We start from the raw sequence: 25022 nt of genomic DNA on the forward strand, positions 1-25022 counted from the left end.
TATCCGAAATGATCTTAACATTGGTTACCTCTGAGTCATGTGCTAGCCTTTTGCTCTCAGATTCCTCCGAAACAGTCTCTGTCCTTTTCTGCATCACAAGGAACTACATTTCTCTGTGTCCCTTTCCCCTCTGTCTTCAAGGTAAATTTAAGAATTTGGAGGCAGGATCCCTGGGTGGCGCAGCGGTTTGGCGCCTGCCTTTGGCCCAGGGCGCGATCCTGGAGACCCGGGATCGAATCCCACATCGGGCTCCCTGCATGGAGCCTGCTTCTCCGTCTGCCTGTGTCTCTGCCTCTCTCTCTCTCTGTGACTATCATAAATAAATAAAAATTAAAAAAAAAAAAAAGAATTTGGAGGCAGGGGTACCTGGGTGGTTCAGTCGGTAACCGATGGGATCTCAGCCTGGGTCTTTATCTCAGGGTCGTGAGTTCGGGCCCTCCCAGCTGGAGCCTACTGAAAAAAAGAGAAAGAGGGAGGGAGGGAGGGGGAGAGAGAGAGAGAGAGAGAGAGAGAAAAGAAAAGGAAAAAAAAAGAATTTGAAGGCAGTGTTGGCTAAAGGGTAGGGGGAGGCGAAAAGCCCATCTCTCCTCCCCCTATTCTCTGTTTTGGGTTGTGTCTCCAGCCGTGGCAGCTCCTTTGCTTCCCTCTCTCTAGCAAGTCCTTGTGGCTCCGTGTACCTACGATAGTTCTGGCTTCCACCATAAGCTCCTCATCTTCAGTAATGCTGTCCCCTCCCTTTATCCCTTCATCCTAGGTTGTGGCACTGCTTAAACACTGCTTCTGCTAATGTCTGGATTGCCTTAGGCACCTCACCCCACACCCCCAGCCCCGCTTTGGATTCTCCATTTGTCAATGACTTTCATAAATCCCCATATAAAATTTCCCCTGTTTAGAATATCTAGAGCTGTTTCTCTTTTCTGACTGGAACTGACTTGACAGGTAATTGGGTGGAGAGGAGGGAAAATACTTTCTGTTGTTTATTGGACAAAATAATGGGGGGAGGGGAAAAGTTTTTAATTTTTCTTCCAAAAAAAAAATGAAAGTCTGAAGAAACTCCACATTTCATGGAGTAATCCGTCACAGAGTAATAAAAGGAATTCTCTTGCAATCATGAATATTATGCAACAAATGACTATAGTCCATGATATTTCCCCAACCTAAAAGGAACTTTCTGTAACATTCATCAGCATTTTTAAGCGTAGTTTCAATTCAGACTAGAAACCAATCAAACCTGATACTTTGGCTGTTTGGATCTGTGGTAATATAATTTCATCTGGCCTGTTGTTTTGTTTCCCGATTTGGTTGCTTGCTGACTTTACAGCAAAGGCCTCCATAGCTATCCCTAGAGAGTCATACCAGATTGGCCAAGATTAAAATAATGGATAATATCCACTGTGGGTGAAGGTATGGGAACATGGAGATTTACTCTAATTTGGAATATCACCCTATTGTCCTTAGTTATCACTACACTATAAATTCTTGGAGGGCAAGGATTATTTCCTCTTTTCTTTTATAAACCTAGTTTACAGTAAAGTATCTTGGACTTGACTAGGTGTTCAAAAGGATATTGTTTTGTGTGTGTGTTTCCTGTATTTTACTAAGACACTCTTCTAAGCCTGACCAAGAAAAGGTTCACATATCTTCTCTGCTACTTTAAAGCTTAAATAAACACCGTCAAAATGAAAATGGACTGGAATGAGGATACTTTATACTCAGCTTTAGACCCCATCCATCACATCTTGAAATATTGAAGTATCACTAAATTTCTAGGCCCTGCTTATATTCTATCTGTTCCATGAAATATTGCTGATTATCTTGGCTGAAGCTAATCTTTCTCTCTTCATTCTGAATTATTTTTATAGAATTTATCATAATCTCCTTTAAATAATTTATATATTTCTCTTCCTTACTGAATTATAGGATATTCCTGCCACTTAATAGAGACAGGAATCGTTTCTAATATATTATGAGACCTCCGAAGTGCAAGGACACTATTTGCAAATATAATTTATTTGCTAGTTGTAAGAACGGATGGATAGATGGATGGATGGATGGATGAACAACCAAGAGAAGGAAGATTAATCCAGACAAAATGAATCCAAATTCTGCACGGTAAAAGGTCTATTGTATTTAATTTAAACTTATGCAACATTTTTTGATCAGTAAAATATTTAATCATTTTGGTGCATGTTTTTTTCCTAATTGCATGAATTTTCACATCTTTAGAATGCTGTTAACTTTTTGAAAATATTTTTAGTATCATTATGAAAATGTCACAAAGTGAAAATTGTTATTACCTCCCACACCTATAATTTCTAAACATGGTTAAAATTATAATAACAGGATTTTCACTGAATTTGGATTATAGTCTGTAACAATTAAAACATAATTTCCATCATAAAATGCATTTTATATATGTAGTTGAATATTTCAAAAGCATTCTTCTGTGATTTTATAGCAATGGCGATAGTTTTAATATATTTTCTGTCATTTAAAAACCCTTTATCCGATTAACCATAAATCAACATGGGCCATTAGCCTGGAAATATGAGTACATCACAGACACCACTTACCTAATTCTAGCCTGATATTCGATAATATTTTTCATGCTATTGTTATAGGCAAGATGAAGGAATGCAGGCTGGATAAAAATACTGTTAAGTTGGATTTATAGTAGTTGAACAACCAGACCCAATGAGTATTGATTCCTGGAATGGTCACCATGGAGAGATCTCTCTGGTGGTCTGTCCAGTCAACTCTGTTATATCAACAGGCTTGATAAATACATTAACAGAATGCATATTGGCTTGCAGATGACATAACATTCAATATATTTAGAGACAAAAGCAGGTTTTCGAATATCTTGTTAATACTTGAAAAATAACTGCAAATCAAGATGACAAGATTTTACCTGTACATAGGAGGAAAATCCTTCTTGATATTTGGGACAAGGAATTGCCAATGCTTCAATTTCAATGCAATGTAGTATGGAAGGGCCTCAGGCAGCATCATATCCAAATACCTGCTTTTTCATAGACCATTGCCTTTGTGAACTTGTGAACTTGGGCAAGTGTTGAACTCTCTAAACTGTGTCTGGCCCATGGGGAAAAGAACTCCTGCTTTAGTGGGTTTTTAGTAGAATAAGATTCATAGTGTGCATGGCTTATAATAAGCATTTATTGATGGTACTATAATTATTGCTGTAATGGCAAGAATAAATCTAAACATAACCGAAAGTAGTTAGGGTCCATTTCCAGGGAGGTGATATGTGCTGGCCTGAGCACATCCAGAGAATTATGCCCCATTTTAGACACCACACTTCAGAAGGATTCCTGGAGAACATCCAAAGAAAATCTAGACAAATCCATTTACATAAAGAACTTTTGAGGAAACTAGATATTTTTGTCTTGAGAGGAAAGCCTAAAGAGACATGATAGCTGTCTCCAAATATTTTGAAGTACTATGTTGTGGAGGAAGTAGTATTTTTAGTCAGTGTTACTCCAGGAGGCAGAAGAAAGACCAATACTTGGAAGTTTTAGGAAAATAAATTCCGTTATGATCTGAAGACCTTTTCAACAATGACATCTGTTCATCAACGGAGCAGTCTGTTTCAATAAACACCATGCTCCCCATCTTTTAAATATCAGGAAAATTATAAATAAAATTCACTGCACAGCAGTGTTGTATTACTTAAAACCTCTCATTAACCCTGTAAGTCATTTATTATCATTCTTTTCCCCATTTTTCAGATGACAGACTGTTTGACTTGCCCCACATCATACTGACAATAAGAGACAGGTCCATATTCTGAGAGTTTAAAATCTGTGCCTATTTCAGAATATATATTTGACTGAGAGATTCATAAACTGGGTATGAGTTTGCACAAGAAGACATCTTACAGTGTCTTAAGAATCATGAATTAATAAACAATATATTTAAGTTTTCAAGCTACATCCAGTCTGATTCCATTCTAGTTGACAAGCAGTTCTCCCTTTATCTATACTGTGTCAGGTATGGAACATTCATTATTTCCTTTGATTCGTACAGCAATTCCATGAGGCAAGAGGGCAAGTATCAGCCCTGTTTTATGTATAGAGAAACCAAAATTGTGAAACCAAAAGGTCACAAAGCTCAATAGTGACAAAGAGAAAAACAAAAACCAGGACTTCTGACTCCATGTATACTGTGCTTTCTACTACACCAGTTACCATGAAATTAATTAAAGATTCAAGATTTCTATAATGGACTAGGATGCATGAGCAAAGATTATTATTGCAAAAAAACTAATGAGCAACCAAGACCCTCACCTAAAATCATTTTTGTTAGTAAATTCTTTATATGCAATATACTTGACAAAATTCCAAGTTTTTAGAACTGCAAGGTAATTTTTCAATTAAATAGAAAGCTGTATAAATATTCCTTTAAATGTTATTAGATGGTACAATGTATCTTAATAACATATTCAATATTTCACAACACTTATAGTCAGGAAATGCTTCCTAATTTATGACCCAAATTCCTGCTGCTCCAATTTCTACCACATTCCCCCATGGCCTGCCCTCTGTGGAAAAAGAAACAAACAAAAAAGCTTCTTGTACATTTCCTTTCATCTCTATAATCATCACTAAATTATTGAAAGAAGGCTTCGCTATGCTAAATCCTGCTTTCATATTCTGACATTGTCACCTATTCTGCTTAGATCTCTCTTTATAAAAATATTATCTTTATTTACTCCATTCTTATATTATCTGAAAGACAAGGTCATTTGAACCAAATTTTTAATTAGTTATATACTTTCTTCCCTCAAGAATGTCACAAAATAGTAATCATGTTGAAATAACTTCAGCTTCCCTGTATGACTATAAATATTTGAGTAATGAGTAAAGATTTTTAGAGTTTAAGTTCTTAGTAAGAACCTTTGTTAAACTGAGAACTACAGAGTCAATCTTCACTTCTTGTAGTTTTAATTCCAGATCCCCAAAAGAAACAAACTGTTAAGAACTATATTCCAGCTATTATGGTTGTGTAACAAATCACCCCAGAGCATGGTGGGGGAAAACAACTGTTGTTTTTTTATGCTCAAGAATTTATGGGAATATAGATGGAGAACAAGAGGGAGAGTTTGTCTTTGCTCTATAATGTGGATCTGAAAAAAAATGTGGATCTGGAAGGCTCTCAATTGGTCTCATCTCAGATGGTATCATCTGAAGGCTCCCTCACTCAAAGATCTGGTGTTCGATGCTATTGGTTGGGAGACGCAGTTCTTCTGCACTGGGGCTCTCTGTGTATTCTCTCCACATGGGCTAGTTTTGGCTTTCTCACAGCATTGGAGGCTGAGATCCAAAGTCAAACATCCCAAAAGTAAGAGAGAGCCAAGATAAGCTGTAATATTTTCTGACTCAGCCTTGGAAGTCTCATAGTATTACCTCTACCATATCAATTGGCTGGAGCAGATAGCAGCCCCTGGCCAGATTCATGGGGAAGGAATACTATTCCACCTCTCTGTGGGAAGAGTGTTAGTCACATTATAAGAGCATAAAGGAAGAATGTATATATAGGTGTAGCCATATATATATATATATATATATATATATATATATATATATATATATATGGAAAGTTTAATCTGCCACAGTTTATCCTCTGTCCATAACATTTTGTATCTGTCTCACATGCAATATACCTTCATATGCCATTCAGGTCCCATTAGGTTATCAGAGCCAGGCTCAATGTCCAGAATGCCATTATCCAGATTAGGTCCAAGCTTGGAGGAGATTCTACAGGTGTGGTTCAAGTATAGATCCTCTAGTATTGTTTCTCTTAGTTTGAGAACCTATAAACTATAAAAAAATTTATCTGTTTTCTTACCCACTCAATGAGAAATGATTGGACAAGTATAAAATAGCCACCATAGACCATTTAGTTTAAAAATGGGAGGAGGGGGATTAGGGAAATTGGAGACATGGAAGTCACAGGTGTGTAGCAATTCTGAAATACAGCCAGGCATATGTTGCTAGTTTTTTGATAAGGACTCAGCCTTACTGCCTAGGAATGGTTCTTGGCTCTGACCTCTGAGTTCTTCATTCCACCCTCTGAGTCATCTTTTTCTATATAAAAAAAAAAAAAAGTATTTTGTGTCTGCAGCTTGATAGTTTTTGCACCTTGTTTCCTACTTACAGATATTTGGAAATCAAATGGTCTCTTTTCATTTAGTACTTTCTCCATCACTTCCAGTCCAAAGTGATATAATTCTTTTAAAACCATTGCACAGGGAGGCCTGGGTGGCTCAGCATTTGGATGCCTGCCTTCGGCTCAGGTCATGATCCTGGGATCTGAGATCGAGTCCTGCCTTGGGCTCCCTGCATGGAGCCTGCTTCTCCCTCTGCCTGTGTCTCTGCCTCTGTCTCTCAGTCTGTGTCTCTCATGAATAAATAAATAAATCTTAAAAAAAAACCATTGTACATTTCTTGTGAATCAAGTTATAATCTACCCAACAAAAGCTACTCATTAATCTTTGTAAGATAAGGCCTCTCTACATTAGATAGAAATAATGCCCTAAAGATTATTAGACTCTTTGTCCTCTTTAACAGAGAGACTGAATGGTCCTCAAAGACACCACCTTCGACCTTTCTGAGGTCTTCAAGTGTCTTATACTCCCATCTTAAATATACTCTGCTCCAAAAACTTTTCTTAATTTAAGAATCTTGAACTAAGAACCATCTTTTTTTCAAATCTAGTAATTTCTGGCTCTTTTATAATAGTGCTTCCTTCAGTTTAACTCTCTCCTCTTATATTTTACTATAAGCATTTCTTAAAAATCCAAATGGCATCTTCAACAGTCTGTCTGGAAATCTCTTAAACTAGATCACTCAGTTCATTAGCTGCATTCTCAATTTGCCATGTTATCAGAGGTGATGGTGCTAAGCTTTTTACCACTATATAACAAGGATCCTGATTAGAAGAAAGGCACCTCTTTCCCCTAATTTCTAGCAACATTATCCCTACTTTTCCTTGGGTCTCACTGACAATCTGCATCAGGGCCATAACAATCTCTTTAAGGCTCTCCCAAATTCTGTCTCCTTATTCCAAATCCACTGCCACGTTTTAGGGTTTTTTAAAATTTTTATTTATTTATTCATCAGAGACACACACACACACACACACACACACAGAGAGAGAGAGAGAGAGGCAGAGGGAGAAGCAGGCTCCATGCAGGGAGCCCGATGTGGGACTCGATCCCGGGACTCCAGGATCACGCCCTAGGCCGAAGGCAGGCGCTAAACCGCTGAGCCACCCAGGGATCCCCTTAGGGTTTGTTATAGCAGCACTCTACTTCCAGGTACAAAACCCTGTTCCAGTTATCTAATGGTAGAGTACAAAGCACTCCAAAACAAAATGGTGTAAAACCATCATTGATTACGCTCATGGTTTCTGTAGGTAAAGTATTTGGCCAGGGCTCTGATGGGCATTTCTTTCTCAGGGCTCCTCATGTGCTTGCAGTTACGTAGTGTCTAGGGCTACAGTCATCTGGAGGCTCAACCATAACTGATAGGTTCACTTCTAAGATGGTTCCTTCACTCACATGGCTGATAATGTGAAAAGGGGTCCAGTTCTTCTCCATATGGGCCCCTCCATGGGTCTGCTTGGATGTTATCACAGTATGTCATCTGGCCTTTCCCAGAGCAAGGGATCCAAGAGGCCAAATTAGGAGTTGCAGTGTTTTTTAGTACCTATCCTTGAAACTGGCATCATTAATTCCACCACATTCTGCCGATCATACCAAATGTGCTCTAAGTATGAGAGGAGACCACACAAGGGCCTCAACACCAAGACTCATGGATCTTCTTGAGGGTTGGCCTCCACAAATTAAAAGTGACAGATACATATTAAATGTGATCTTCTGCACCCTCCAACACACTCTCAGACATAGTATTTGCATCAGGTGATAGGCTGTCTCCCTCTCTCCTTCCTGACACTACTTCCCTTGGGACCTCTTTATTGACTTATGTTTCCCTGACTTCTCAAGTGTACTCTAACATCTGATCTTACAACTAATACTAATGTACAGCCCAAATTGAAAATCATTGTTCTAAACCAGTGCTTCTCAAATACAAGTCACTCCATTATCTTGTTAAATTGTAGATTCTGATTCAGTAGGTCTAGGACAAGGCCAAAATTCTGCAGTTCTAAAAAGTTCCCAGTTGATGTCAATGATGCTTGTCATGGACCACATTTTTGTGTTGCAAGGCTCTAGATTGTCAGTTCAATACCTTTGCTGCATAATAGAATCACCTTATGAGTTTAAAAAATACTGATTTCATGGAGTCACATCCTCAGAAGTCCTGATTTAACTGTTTTTGCAGTAAAGCCCACATATCAGGATTTCTTAAATCTCTCCAGGTGATCATAGTATGGAAGCAAGGTTGAAAATAATTACTCCAGTTTGAAATTATATCAGAATTTAAGGAGAAGCAGAAGAATACTGATTAATACTCCGCAGAAATCAGGAGCTGACTGTAAGAGCAAGTCCTAAAAGGGGGAACCTCTGCCCAAGAAGACTCAGGTTCCCTGAGATGAGATATGTTTATGTTCCCAGGAAAGTAGAACTGAGTAGAACTGAGTCATTGGAATATGCTAGCTGTTCCTCTAGTCAGAACCTATTAACGACTTTGCCTGGTAAGTATCCTGTGTCTTGCCAGGGAGCTTCATGACTTCTTTCATCCTAGGGCTTTGCCTGGTCTGTCTCCAATCAACCTAAATGGGAATACCTCCCATTTCCCAAATAAAGTCTCAGGACATCTAAGACCAAGAAAAAGGGGTAAGACCTAGAATATTTTCTGCAATGGTCAAAAAAAAAAAAAAAAAACTGAAAGAAGAGCAAATGCCTTAGAACCAGACAGATCTGAGTTCATATTCAGACTTTGTTGTGTCCTAGATGTGTGAATGTGTGCCAAATATTCCATCTCTGCCTGTATTTCCTGCTCTGTGATATGGGCATTGACAATCCCTAGCTCATACCTGGGGGAGGGGCATGCATCATAAGGGGACCAGATATAACTTTCTGGAGTGCTTATATTTTTTTTTAATTTTTTAAATTTATTTATGATAGTCACAGAGAGAGAGAGAGAGAGGCAGAGACATAGGCAGAGGGAGAAGCAGGCTCCATGCACCGGGAGCCTGATGTGGGATTCGATCCCGGGTCTCCAGGATCGCGCCCTGGGCCAAAGACAAGCGCCAAACCGCTGCGCCACCCAGGGATCCCTGGAGTGCTTATAATATTTGGGTTACCCACATTTCCACTGCAACCTACCTTTCAGCAGGTAAGCCCTCTCACCTCTTCCCTTACTTTGACAGTAGCAATATATGAGAATTCAATTTCTCCACATCATCACCACCACTTAATTTCTGTTGTTTAGACTCTGGTCATTCTAGTGGGTATAAAGTTGTATCTCATTATGTGTTTTATCTGAATTTCCCTAATGATTAATAACACTGAGCATCTTTTCTAGTGCTTACTAGCCATTGATATTTCTGCTTTTGATAAATGCCTACTCAAATCCTATGTCCTTTTGAAATTCTTTAATTCTTTAAAGCCACATTTTTGTTTTCTTGCACAATGAAACATCAAAGTTTCATTTTACATTTCACCTACCCCTTACGAAGAATCAGGAATTTCTTCAAGGACTTTTAGGTCATTTCAGGGGGACACTTATTCAGAAATAACAAGGCATGTTCAATATTACTGGAATGACATTATTTCTAAAACGTTTCAATGAGCAGTGTTAGGAATGTTTTAAACCATTGTTCAGATTGGTGCTTCCTGTTGAAATATGATAACACTAAGTTTTCTTCACTTTCTTCTGCTTCATATTTGTATCATTTTTCTTTCTCCCACAATGATAATCCTGGTTCCTACTAACTTCTATATATTTATTGACTTGTTTGTCCTAAAAGAAACATAAAATAGGGATGCCTGGGTTGCTCAGTGGTTAGCATCTGCCTTCAGCCCAGGGCATGATCCTGGAGTCTTGGGATTGAGTCCCATATCAGGCTCCCTGCGTGGAGCCTGCTTCTCCCTCTGCCTGTGCCTCTGCCTCTCTCTCTCTCTCTCTCTCTCTCTCTCTCTGTCTCTGTCTCTCTGTGTGTCTCTCATGAATAAATAAATAAAATCTTCTAAAAAATTAAAAAAGAAACATAAAATAGTTGCGGATTTACTACACCAAATTCGTTATTCACAATAAATATTAAGTTCAAGACTTTTCGTAACTCTTCCTGCTGTTAAATATATAGCACTAAGTTTCTACAATCAGTGCTTAGTGAAAAGTTACTTTGATTCTTTTCTTTTATTCCCATGATGACCGTGTTATCAATTTCACCTAGTTATTCATATTTTTTAGTCTGGATTCAAATTTAGTGTTTACCCTTTTATAGTCCTTAAAATTTTTTTTAATTTAATTGAACTTTTTATAGAGTTTCTTTTTTAAATTTTCATTATTTTTATAAAAGATTTATTTATTTATTTGAGAGAATGAGAGTGAGCACAGCAGGGGAGAGGCAGAGAAAGAGTCTTAAGCAGATTCCATGCTGAGCACAGAGCCCTCTTGGGGCTCAATCTCACCACCCTGGGATCACGACCTGATCTGAAACCAAGAGTTGGATGCTTAGCTGACTACACCACCCAGGTGCCCCTAGAGAGTTTCTTCTTATTTTAAATGTGTGTTTCTCCAAAAATAATGATAATAACCAAAACAGAGAATCTAAAATGATGAAAAATATCTCCCTAGTTTAGACTGAGTAACGCAATGGGTATCATGCATCATTCAGAAAACATAAAATGTCATGTCCTGTGGGTGGGTTGGTATGTCCTACTTGGATTTAAAGAAACTGTAAATTATAAACCTGCCAGTTGGTAAATTTGGAATCCCCTTAGATGTTTTTAAAAAATCCTGATGTCCTTGAGTTCTATCTTCAAATATTCTAATTTAATTGTTCTGCAGTAAATCCCAGGCATCAAGATTCCTTAAATCTCCCCTCAGGTGATCATAGTATGAAAGCAAGGTTGAAAATCACTACTCCAGTCTAAAATTAGATCAGGAATTTGAAGAACAGAAGAATATTGGTTCATGAGAGTCCCCAGAAGTCACTGGCTGACTGTGGTGACATGTCCCAAAAGGGTGAAAACCTCTGCCCAGGAAGACTCAGTTTCCCTGAGATCAGACCAGTTCATGTTCCTAGGGAAGCAGTAGAGCTGAGTCATTAAACTAGCTGTTCCTCTAGTCAGGATCCAATGACGACTTTGGCTAATCAGTATCCTGTGCCTTTGAATGCCACTTTCTGGTTACACAAAGATACAACCAAAGCATCAAAACAATCATATCCTTTCACATTGGTTAGGTGAATGTCTTAGGCCAAATATCACTTATGCTAATTTCTATAAGCAGAAGGGAGACAAGATAAAACTTTAGTATCCTCCTTTTCAGGACTAAAGCTGTTAAGAGGCTATTGGTCATATATATAAGTGACATTAGGCAAACAGATCAATATCATGTAAAATTCAGGAATATAAAGTGAAAAATTCTCATACTCAGAACAATTCTTATTAGCGAGAAGCATATGGAACACTTTCTGATTCAAGTCAAAGTAGATGTGATAGAGCAGGAATAAATTAGGTCAATAAGCAATTTTTATGTTAATAATGAGGCAACTTACAAAGAGTACTCTCTGAATGCAAATAATTATTTTTGAGTAATAAGCCCATGATAACAATCGACACTAGGAACCTATATTTTAGCTACAAAATATACGTTGCTTTCACAAATTTACTTGTCTTAATGAAATTGCTATTATCTGACACTTTATTTTATGGAACTGAAAGCTGCTACTGAGAACATAATTGCAAATTCCCTTATATGTCTCCATTTCATTCAAAAAATTTAATCTATGTATACTACTTGAATCAAATAAGAAAGCTACCAAGGAAACTCAAAATCAAAGATTTTAACTTTAGAAATAATTTTCATGATATCAGCCTCTATATTCCATAGGCCTCTGCTTCATTTATAAACAAACAAATGATAGTGTTTAGAAAACTATATTCATATAGGTATGCCTCCCTACAAGATCCAATATGACTACAGCAGGATACAAAATCAACATACAAAAATCTATACACTAACAACAAACTATCTCAAAGGGAAATTTAAAAAGCAATTCCATTTACAATAACATCAAAAAAATAAAGTGCTTAGGAATAAATTTACCAAGGAGGTTAAAATATGTACACAGAAAACTGTAAGACATGTATGATGGAAATTGAAGAAGACAAAAATAAATGGAAAGACCTCATGTTCATGGATTTGAAGAATTAATATTATTACAACAGTCATATGATGTGATCTACAGATTCATCGGAATCCCTACCAAAATTACAGTGGCATTTTTCACAGTTATAGAAAAAAACAATCCTAAAAATCAGATGAAATTGCAAAAGATCCTAAATAACCCCAAATAACAAGTAATCTGAAGAAAGAAGAACAAAACTGGAGGTATCTTATTTTTTTATTTGAAACTATATTACTAATCTATAGTAATCAAAACAGTGTGGTATTATCATAAGCACAGACGCAAAAACCAGTGAAACAGAAAGCCCATAAATAAACTCATGTAAATATGATCAACTCATCTTTGACAAGGGCACTGAGGACACACAATAGGAAAAGAATAATCTATATAATTAGTGGTCTTGGGAAATTGGTACCCACATGCAAAAGAATGAAATTGAAACCCTGTTTTAAACTCCTCACAAAAATTAACTGAAAATGGATTAAAGACTTAAATATAAACCTGAAACCATAAAACTCCTAGAAGAAAACATGGGGAAAAGGCTTCTTAACATTTGTCTTGACAATGATCTCTTTTGGATATGACCCTAAAAGCATAGGCAACAAAAGCAAAAACAAAAAAGTAGAACTACATCAAATTAAAAAGTCTCCGCATAGCAAAGGAAAGGAAACAATCAACAAAATGAAAAAGCAAACTATGGAATGGGAGAAAATATTTGCAAACCATGTATCTAATAAGTATCTAAAAAAGACAGAGGCTTCTGAGTGGCTCAGTTGGTTAAGTGTCTAACTCTTGATCTCAGCTCAGGTCTTGATCTCAATGTCATTAATTCAAGCCCCATTTTGGGCTCCAGGCAGGGTGTGGTACTTTTTTTAAAAAAAATATTTTTTTTTTTTTAAATTTTATTTATTTATGATAGGCACACAGTGAGAGAGAGAGAAGCAGAGACACAGGCAGAGGGAGAAGCAGGCTCCATGCACGGGGAGCCCGACGTGGGATTCGATCCCGGGTCTCCAAGATCGCGCCCCGGGCCAAAGGCAGGCGCCAAACCGCTGCGCCACCCAGGGATCCCTAAAAAAAAATATTTTAAAATATCTAAAATATATAAGAAATAGATACCCCTCAATAGCAAATAATAATAATGATGATGATGATAATAATAATAATAATAATAATAATAATAATAACCCAATTAAAAATTGGTCAGAAGACCTGTGTAGACATTTTTCCAAAGAAGACATACAAATGGCCAGCAGTTATATAAAAAGGTATTCAAGGTACTCAACATCATTCATCATCAGAAAAATGCAAATTGAAACCACAATGAGATATCACCTCACAACTATTAGTATGGTATCACATAAGGAATTTTTTTAAAGGTGAATTCATAGGAACAGATTATAGAATTGTGGTTGCCAGAGGCTAGAGGCTGGGAGAAATGTGGAAATGTTAGTCAAAGAATAAAAACTTTCTGTTGTAAAAAGGATTTCTGTCACTTGGAACTAGAGGAAGGAGACTGGTAAGTTAGTTTGGCTACAAAATAGAAAGGAGGCAAAAAAGAAACCTCATAAAGGAAGTAATTGCACTCAAACATTACCACTTCTAAGAGCGATACAAGAAATGACTAAAGTGCAATTAAATGAACCCTGTAACTTGCATCACCCAGCCCCTAGGTGAAGGGTGGGCGTACACACATACTGGGGCAGCCCACACTTGAACTCTTTTAAAGAACACCTCACTTTTCATTTCCTTCCCCTATGTTCATCTGTTTTCTTTCCTAAATTCCACATCTGAGTGAAATCATGTGGTATTTGTCTTTCTCTGATGGACTTCTTTCGCTTAGCATAATACGTTCTAGCTCCTTCCACGTCATTGCATATGGCAAGATTTCACTTGATGGAATGAGCACCAGGCATTATATACAAGTGATGAATCACTAAATTCTACCCCTGAAACTGACAATACACTATATGTTACCTAAACTAAATTTAAAGATTTTTTAAAAACATAAAAAATTAAAGAACACTTCACTTTAATGTATTGTGTACTTTGGAAAGGAGTACAGCATGTTATGTCTAGTGGGGAATACTTCCCTCCTTCTGTCCTTTCTGCAACCCCATCACTTGAGGATTTTATGTAAGAACTGTGTTACTGCCCATGTTGACCAGGATTACTCTGGAGGTGTTCATTCACAGCAAAAGCCTAATTTGAGTTCTGAACTGTCTTTCAAAGCTAAATGTCTGCATGATATCACATCTGTTATACCTCTGGGGAAAATTTGTATGTAAATGTACAGAAATTAAAATGTTGCCCCATTAACAAATTTCTTCTGGAATGTCTTCCTTACCTCATCTGATGGTATCCACTGAAGGGCATTTCATGACCATGGCTACAAGAAATAAAAACTCTAACCTATTTATGAAAAATGAATGGATGAGAGAATGAATGAGTGAAAAGAAATTCTGAGGCTCTAATGAACAGCATAGTGACTATAATTAATAATACTATACTGTATTCTTGAGATTTACTGAGAGAATAGATTTAAGCCTTCTCATCACACACATAAACACAAAGGTAACTATGTGATGTGATCTACGTGATCTGATAGACATGTTCATTAACTTCATTGTGGTAAATCTCTCTCTCTCTCTCTCTCTCTCTATATATATATATATATATATATATATATATATATAATCACATTGTATATTTCAAATGTATACAATTTTGTCAACTATACCTCAATAAAGATGGAATTAAAAGATGGCTACAAATTCTTTGCTTCATCCCACTGAGAGGAGGTAAGGTCTATATCCCCTTCCCCTGAATCTGGATGAGTTCCTCACTGCTCTGAATAATAAAATACTACAGACATATTGCAATCTGGGCCTAGGTATTTAAAAACTGGCAATATCCTCACCACAATCAGGTGGGATTTACTCCTGGGTTGCAAGAGTTGTTCAATATTCACCAAACTATCCATATGATACATCACATCCTTAAGAGAAAGGATGTGATGAAGAACCATATGATCATTTCAATAGACACTAAAAAAGCATTTGGCAAAGTACAACATCCATTCATGATAAAAATCCTCAACAAAGCAGGTTTAGAGGGAGCATGACTCAACATCATAAAGGCCATCTGTGAAAAAGCACCAGCTAACATCATTCTCAATAGGGAAAAACTGAGAGTTTCTCCCCTAAAGTCAGGAATAAGACAAGGATGTCCACTCTCACAACTTTTATTCAACATATTACTGGAAGTCCTAGCCATAGCAATGAGACAACAAAAATAAATCTAAATCAGTAAGGAAAAAAGTACAACTTTCACTATTTGCAGATGACATGATACTCTATATAGAAAAGGTGAAAGACTCCACCAGAAAAATTGGTGAACTGATACATGAATTCAGTAAAGTCACAGGATACAATCTCAATGTACAGAAATCTGCTGCATTTCTATACACTGATAATGAAGCAGAAGAAAGAGAAATTTTAAAGTAAGTCTCATTTACAATTGCACCAAAGATAATAAGATGCCTTAGGAATAAACCTAACCAAAGAGGCGAAAAATCTGTAATCCAAACACTTATAAAACACTGATGAAAGAAATTGAAGAAGATGCAAAGCAATGGAAAGACACTCCATGTTCATGGTTGGAAGAACAAATATTGTTAAAATGTCTATACTACCCAAAGCAATCTATACATTTAATGCAATCCCTATCAAAATACCAATAGCATTTTTCACAGAACTAGAACAAACAATATTAAAATTTGTGTGGAACCACAAAAGACCCCTAATAGCCAAAGTATTCTTGAAAAAGAAAAGAAAAAAAAAAAAGGAAAGAAAAGCTGGAGGCATCACAACTCTGGACTTCAAGGTTTATTACAAAGCTGTAGTGATCAAATCAGTATGGTACTGTCATAAACATAAACACATAGATCCCTGGAACAGAATAGAAAACCTAGAAAGGAATCCATATCTATATGGTCAATTAATCTTTGACAAAGCAGGAAAGAATATCCAATGGGAAAAGGACAGTCTCTTCAACAAATGGTATTGAGAAATGCAGACAGCAACAAGCAAAATAAAGAAACTGGACCAGTTTCTTACACCATACACAAAAATAAATTTAAAATGGATGAAAGACTGGAGCCCCCCAGGTGGTGCAGTCAGTTAAGTGTCCAACTTTTGGTTTCAGCTCAGGTCGTGATTTCAGGGTGGTGAGATTGAGTCCTGCATCTAGCTCCACATTCAGCAGGGAGTCTGCTTTTCTCCCTCTGCCCCTCCCCCTGTGTGCTCTCTCTCTAAAATAAATAAATAAATCTTTTTGAAAAATGGATAAAAGACCTAAATGTGAGACTTGAAACAAACAAACGAAAAAAAAAAAAAAAACAGAAGAGAGCGCAGGCAGTAACTTCTTTGACATCAGCTATATAGCAACATTTTTCTAGATCTGTCTCCACAAGTAAGGGAGGAAAAAAGCAAAACTAAACTATGGGGACTACATCAAAATAAAAATCTTCTGCACAGTGAAGGGAACAATCAACAAAGCTAAAAGGCAACCTACAGAATAAAAGAAGATATTGTCAAATGACATATTTGAGAAAGGGTTAGTATCTAAAATATATTAAGAACTTATAAAACTCATCACCCAAGATAGAAATAATTCATTTTAAAATGGGCAGAAGAGGGGCGCCAGGGTGGCTCAGCAGTTGAGCCACCTTTGAGCCTAAGCCTTGGGCTTAGGGCATAATCCCGGAGTCCCAGGATCAAGTCCTATATTGGGCTCCCTGCATGGAGCCTGCTTCTCCCTCTGCCTATGTCTCTGCCTCTATCTCTCTCTGTGTGTCTCTCATGAATAAATAAAATCTTTTTAAAAAGATGGGCAGAAGACATGAACATACATTTTTCCAGAGAAGGCATAGGGATGACCAACAGACACATGAAAAGATGCTCAACATCACTCATCATCAGGGAAATGCAAATCAAACAACAATGAGGTATCACCTCACTCCTGTCAGAATGATTAAAATCCACAACACAAGAAACGACAGGTGTTGGTGAGGACGTGGAGAAAAAGGAACACTTGGGCAATGTTGGTGGGAATGCAAACTGGTGCTACCACTATGGAAAAAAATTATAGAGGTTCCTCAAAACGTTAAAAATAGAACAACCCCATGATTTAGCAATTGCAATACTGAGTGTTCACCTCAAGAATACAAAAACAGTAATTCAAAGGAATACTTGCATTCCTATGTTTATAGCAGCATTATTTATAGTAGTCAAGATATGGAAGCAGATCAAGTTTCCATAGATTTAGAATGGATAAAGAATAAGTGGCATATATATATAAATATATATATAGAGAGAAATATTATTCAGCCATAAAAAATGAAATCTTGCCATTTGCAATGACATGGATGGAGTTGGAGAGTATAATGCTCAGTGAAATAAGTCAGAGAAAAACAAATACCATATGATTTCACTCATCTGTGAGTGAAGGGAGAAGAGACAGAGAAAGAGAGAGAGAAAGTAAGAAATCAACTCTTAATTATACAGAACAAACTGATGGTCACCAGAGGGGATGGGGTGGGGGAATGGGAGAAATGGGTGATAGGGATTAAGGAGTTCACTTGTCGTGATGAGTGCAGGATGATGTATGGAACTGTCAAATCATTATATTGCACACCTAAAATTAATATAGCACTATATGTGGACTAACGAATTAAAATAATAACTTCTTTTAAAGTTTTTTTTAAAACTGGCAAAGTCCATTTCCTGTCTCTTAGAACCTGATCCTAGGGCAAGTCAGCTGCCATATAAAGAGTCCATCCAACTACCCTGAGCCTGCCATGTCTTCAAGAAGCCCAAGCCAAAATGAAAGGCCATGCTGAATGAGACCCATGTGGAGACTGTAAGAGATAAGGAGCCCCAAGGCTCTAAGTTTGAATGACAAACTCATCCTCATACAGACTCCCCCAGGGAAACCATGTAACCAGGTGGATCAGAGACAACATATTGATCAAGCCCTTCCTGAATTCCTTAGCCATAAAACAGTGAGCAAATAAAATGGTTATTTTAAGCCACAATGTGTGGTTTGTTAAGTTGAAATAAATGGAACAAACTCAACTGCTCTCTGATTGCCTAGCAGTAAAGGACCTTTAAGTAGGTTCCATATCTTTGTAGGTATCTGTAAGACTGTACCTCCGAAAATAGAGTACTATTAGCCTCTTGATATCTTTAACTTTCCTGGTGACCTATTCTATGTACCTTATTCCAAATGCCTTTAAAATCCTAGTTTCCAACATGATGTCTGTGGTCCATACTCTCATCCTTGCAGTGGTGGACATCCCAACTATTTGTCCAACTTTCATTCTGTGAATGATATCATGATTAATACTAATAATCATGAACATATGTAGAATTCTTCTAAGTGTCAGACAACATGCTAAATACTTTACATTATTATCTCACTCAAAACTCCCAAATATCTCACACAGTAAGTCCCATTTCTATTCCCATGAATGAGGAAACTAAGTCTCCAAAAGAGCTAGAGACTTGCCCAAGTCAAGGAGCTATTAAGTGGTAGAAGAGGGATTTGAATCCAGGCAGACTGACTCTAGGGCAGAGAACACTATCAGTGTCTCTGGATAGCTACTGTTCATCTATTAGTTTTGTAGCCTGCAAGAAATGGGCTCATTCACAAATTGCCTTCCAAGGTTGCGTAGAAAGGAGTAAGAGTGAAAAGTTTGGATAAATATGCACTGCTAAACCTTTATCTAAATGTTAACAATGTCCTGAGTCCATTTCATTTTCTTCCACCTCAGATTACAGAAAGGTGGTTTCAATTTTGTGATTTATCAAGAAATTATTAACTGCATTTGATTGGACAAATACCCCCTCTCAATGTGGATATTAGTAGCTTGCTGTGTGATTGTTAATTCCAATCAGTTTACATTAGGTTGAAGTGCCAAGTTCACTAGTAAAAGGTAATATATCTCCAAAATAAATGCTGCTTTAGGGAAGCTTATCTGTCAATCATTATATTCTTCACAGAATCTTAAATGAGCCAGCACAACTCACAGAAAATTGGCCAGTCAGACACATCAAGCAGATCCTTCCACATTTGCAAGCTAGTCAATTAATTCAAAGGATTATTAGCCTAGTCAAGAGTTACAGCTAGAAATAGTGATTGTTTCCCAGTTCATATAGGAGTGTTGACCAGGGACAGCCCTGGTGGCACAGCGGTTTAGCACCGCCTGCAGCCTGGGATGTGATCCTGGAGACCTGGGATCGAGTCCCACATCGGGCTTCCTGCATGGAGCCTGCTTCTCCCTCTGCCTGTGTTTCTGCCTCTCTCTCATTCTCTCTCAATGAATGAATAAATAAATAAATCTTTTTAAAAAAAAGAAGTCAGGAGTGTTGACCAGGTTGATTTCACAAACAATTGCCTGAAGGAGGGGTCATTAACTATTAATAATAAGTATCTGACTGGATCAAGAAGAATGAAAGTTGATTTGAACCAAACTCCAATTTTCCTATTCCTTTAAATGCTAGGGGGCTCAACATGAAACCATATGTATGGTTTATTTATGTAAGGTTCCTAAATTTGTCATTAACTGGTATATTTTTATGTATTAGTGCTATATCTGAATAAATGAACCAAATTATGTAAAAATGACCATCTTAGATTATAAACATTTATATATGTTTCTTTCCCCATTTAAGCTCTCTGAAGTTAAGACATGCTTCTTATTTATTTCTGTATGCCTCAGAGCATGCCCAACATGGTGCCTGGCCCAGTTGCTCAAAAAAAGACATGATTCAAGTGGAATTGAATTGGGATGCCTCTCGCTGTTTTAAATAAACCATTTTATAGATGCATAAAAGGCATACAAGTATTCAAAATGGTCTAACCTAGCCTAATACATTAATGTTAGATTTACTTTCACTTTAGCAGCTTGAGACATAATTTGTGGTACCATGAATTTCACCTATTTAAAGCATACAACTCAATGACAGTATATTTACAGAGTTGTACAATCATCACCTCAATTTCAAACATTTTCATCACGCTCAAAAGAAATCCTGTACCCATTAGCAGTTGTCCCCCATTCTGTCCACCTATCGCCTCTGGAAACCACTCATCTCCTTCTCTATATAGATTTGCCTATTCTGGATATTTCATATAAACTGGATGATAGAATTTGTGGCTTTTTTTATATGGCTTCTTTAACTGAGCAGAATGTTTTTGATGTTTAGCCACGTTGTAGCATATACCAGCACTCCAGTTGTTTTTATGCCTGAATAATATTCCATTGTATGAATATACCATTTTGTTCATCCATTCACCTGTTGATGAACATTTGTGTGGTTTTCAGGTTTGGGCCACTATGAATAATGCTACTAGAAATATTATTTTACAAGTCTTTGTTTAAACATAAGTTTTCATTTCTCTTGGGTATATACCTGGGAGTGAAATTGCTGGGTCATATGGTAACTCTATGTTTTGATTCAGTAAATTATGATAATCTGTCCCTTCTGTAATCTCCACTCTACTAATGAGCTCATCCATTGAGTTTTTAGTTTTAGTTATTGTATTTTTCAGTTCTATTATTTTAATTTAGTTCTTTTCAATAAATTCTATTTCTTCATTGAGATTTTCTATTTTTTCCTTTGTTTTTAAAAGAATTTAAAAGTGCTTCTTTACACATTTATATGATGGCTCATTTAAAATCTTTGTTGGAAGTGAAATAAGTCAGACACAGAAAAACAAATACTGTATGATCTCACTTATATATGATATCTAAAAAAGTTGAACTCATAGAACCAGACAGTAGAAGGTGGTTGCAGGGGCTGGGGTTTGGGGAAGAATGGAGAGATGTTGGTCAAAGGGTGCAAACTTTCAGTTGTAAGATGAATAAGTTCTGGGGATTTAATGTACAACACAGTAACTATAGTTAATAATACCATACTTCAGGGAGAGAAACCATGAAAGTCTCTTAACTCTGGGAAACAGAGGGTTGCTGGAGGGGAGGGAGGTGGGGGATGGGGTAACTGGGTGACAGGCATTAAGGAGGGCAGGTGATGTGATGAGCACTGGGTGTTACATGCAACTGCTAAACCATTGAACACTATATCCGAAACTAATGATGTGCTATATGTTGGCTAATTCAATTTAAGTTTTAAAAATACTATATGCTTGAAATTAGCTAAAAGAGTAGAGCTTAAGTGTACTCATGCATACAAAATAAGGAACTACAAAATCCTCGTCAGATAATGCCACGATCTGATTCATCTTGGTGTTATCAATTGATTGTCTTTTTTTTTTTTTTTTGCCCCCAATCATGCTGTGATTTTTCTGGTTCTTCATGTGATAAGTGATTTTCTATTTTATCCTGGGCATTTTACATCTGATGTTGTGAGACTCTGGGCACTCCTGTTTTTAGCAAGCAGTCCCCTGTTCTAGCTCACTGAGAGGGCAGTTAGCTGTGCATGTTTTACTTCTCACTGGGTCCCAACCAACCATCCTGGCAAAAGAGGGGCAGCAACACACACTGCCTCACTGCAGACAAGTGGGGTGCTGGTTTAGTTCTTTCCTTGGCCCTGCTGATAACTCTCTTGGTGAAAGTGGGGCGCCAACTCACACTGCCTCATAACCTGTGAATGCACATGAAAGCTCAGCTTCCTGTGGGGCCCAGCTACCACCAGTAAGGGGAGAAGGTGACTTACGCCACTTTGTTGCTACAGAATCAGGGCAGAAACTTGGATGCTGGATTCCTTTGACACTAGAAAAGCAGATGACAGAAAGCCAAATGCCACCTGGCCCCACCTCTTACCATTTTGTTCAGCTTCACTGACATGGAGTGGGGGTGAAGAGGCAGCCTGCAGCTGGATCCCACCGACACCACTGTAGCTGGGAAACAGAGCGCCACTCACTACTGCCAGGTGGGGAATGGAAGATTGGGTCCCCCCTCAGCTTAATGATGTAGGAACGAGTTGGGGGCAGATGAGGCTAGGCAGGGAAAGGTAAGGGAAAGGCCCAGAGTCAGGCTCCCATAAATCTGTGGGCTCCCATAAATCCCAAGACCGAAAGACCCAGAGTCAGGCTCCTACCCATCCCAAGAAAACAGAGATAAGGCAGGGAAAACAGAGAAAAAATAAATAAATCTGGCTCCCTAGATCCAAAATATTAGGGAATATCTCCTTTTGATGGTTACCAAGCAATCATAGAAACTCACCAGACCACAAAGAAGTAAGTCATTAAGGATTTTATCAAAAGTCCTCACTCACACCAAGACAGCACAAGAATCTCAAGGCTGCAAGCTCCCCAGCCAGTTCTCAATGAAAGACTGCCACAGGTGGCTCAGCGGTTTAGCACGGCCTTCGGCCCAGGGCGGGATCCTGGAGACCCGGGATGGAGACCCACGTCAGGCTCCCTGCATGGAGCCTGCTTCTGTCTCTGCCCCTCTCTCTCTCTCTCATAAATAAATTAAATCTTTTTAAAAATAAAAGCCCCCAGGCGCAATCCTGTCAGGACCCCTGTCACTTCTGAGAGCTTTCTCTGTATCTCTGCTTAATAAACTCCTATTGCTATACTCACTCTCTGTTGTCTGCGAGATTCATTCTTTGACTCGGTGAGACAAGAACCTGTTTCTGCCGTATTGTTAAGACTATCTCTACAGGGGAATCAGAGCACCCGCTCATTGCTTTGGGTGGGGGTTGGAAGATCAGCTGCCCTGAACACCCTGCTGGCATCACTCAGCAAGGGTGTGAGAGTGCTGCCACCTTATACCAGGCGGGAAATGGAAAATAAGCTCCCCATTCAGAAGGTTAAGTCCCTGCCCAGGTTCCTTCCATAGGGCAATGTAGTGGTATGGAAGATCAAATCCCCACTCAGCCCCATTGAAATACTGGAGGTGAGAGATGTTTTCTCCATTGATGTTTGGTGGGAGTAGTGTGAGTATTGCCAAAATATTTTGTTTTACTTACTTTTTTATTGTTAAGCTACTCTCTTCCTAGTCCTTTGGCTAGGGAAAATAATCTTTTTTTAAATTTTCTTTGTCCGTGGCTATTGGTGGTTCTCTATCAGAGGTATCTAGAGAGCCCCATCCAGATACATGAAAGGTAATAAGGAACCCAGAGAACTCACCAGCATGCCATTCCCGAAGTCCTAAGCTCCTTAAGCAGTCCATCTTTTTCTTTCCACTCCTCAAGACTCTTTCTGTGCTTGTTTTTTGTGTTATATCCAGGGATTTGGGGGAAATATGTATGATCTGAAATGCAAGTGATATGTCATCTTGAATCATTTGAATTAATTCTTACTCTAGATAACATTTTTAGGTCCTCTTAAAAATCAAAGTTGACAGTAAAGAGCCCATTTGTGTGGGTAAAACTTGATACAAAAGGTCAGCATTGCTAACATTTTTTCCCTGGAAAATCCCCTAAGAATATAAAAACATTTATTTTTTTCCTCTATCTTCCAAACATTTTAAATGCTTGTAAGAACTGATGTAGTAGAATTTTTTTAAGTGAACAGTCATCTAAAAATAGCTCTAATTCCACAAACTAGGAGAAAGAAAATAAAGAGAACAATTCAAGCCATCATAGAGTCCATTTAAGTAGTGAAATGGGTAAATCTTTGCTAGGAAAAAATAGAATGGGGCATTATGCAGAGGACTTCAAAATATATATGAGATTTAAAACCTGCGTTTCAAAAACTATAAAGGTTTACAAATTTAAAACGGTGCAAAAGGGATCCCTGGGTGGCGCAGCGGTTTGGCGCCTGCCTTTGGCCCAGGGCGCGATCCTGGAGACCCGGGATCGAATCCCACGTCGGGCTCCCGGTGCATGGAGCCTGCTTCTCCCTCTGCCTGTGTCTCTGCCCCTCTCTCTGTGTGTGACTGTCATAAATAAATAAAAATTTAAAAAAATAAATAAATAAAACGGTGCAAAAATACCAGTTAAGGAACAAAAACAAAAGAAAGTCCCTACACATTACAGTTGGAAATTTCAAAATCATCTTTGCAGAAAGTTAAAACATCTTGGAAATTGACAGAAATGAAAAATGAAACTAGTCATTGGATTCTCTGCTTAACTGGAATTCCCTTTATTGGCTTCAGGACCAAGAAAGTAGCAGACTTACTGGTCCCGGTGCAATTCTTAAACCACACACCCATCTGATGTTCCCTATCTGTAGAAGAAAATATGCAACACTATCTAATTTCCAGAGAGAAAGTTGCAAATTGCCTTCCCACCTTTCTCCTTGGTGTTTATTGTGGAAAAAGGATACCAAGAAATACAATGAAACCAAAGCTGACACCAGAAGTGTTTGGGTTTCCATTCTGCTGTATCAGTGTTGCTGGTTTATAAATTGGTCTCTGTACACAGAGACCAATGTTTTCTCCATTTCGCCTACAAAGGCGAGGAGAAACTGAAGAAAGCAGCAGACCCTTCCAGATTGGTCGGCAGTGGATTTACTAAACAAGGGAATTGAACCCTGAGGCTTGTCTTGGGCGCCACCAGACAAATAGATCTATGCACCCACCCACCTGAATCTTAAGTTTACAGAGAGGCCTTAACTGGGTTCAGTCACGTCCAGGTGCGCTCAACAACACATTGCTCTCTCAAGGCTGTGTCCTTGAATGTGGTTCCAACTGTGGGAACTGTGGG

The sequence above is a fragment of the Vulpes lagopus genome, chromosome X (genome assembly GCF_018345385.1).
Source record: "Vulpes lagopus strain Blue_001 chromosome X, ASM1834538v1, whole genome shotgun sequence".
Lineage (NCBI taxonomy): Eukaryota > Metazoa > Chordata > Mammalia > Carnivora > Canidae > Vulpes > Vulpes lagopus.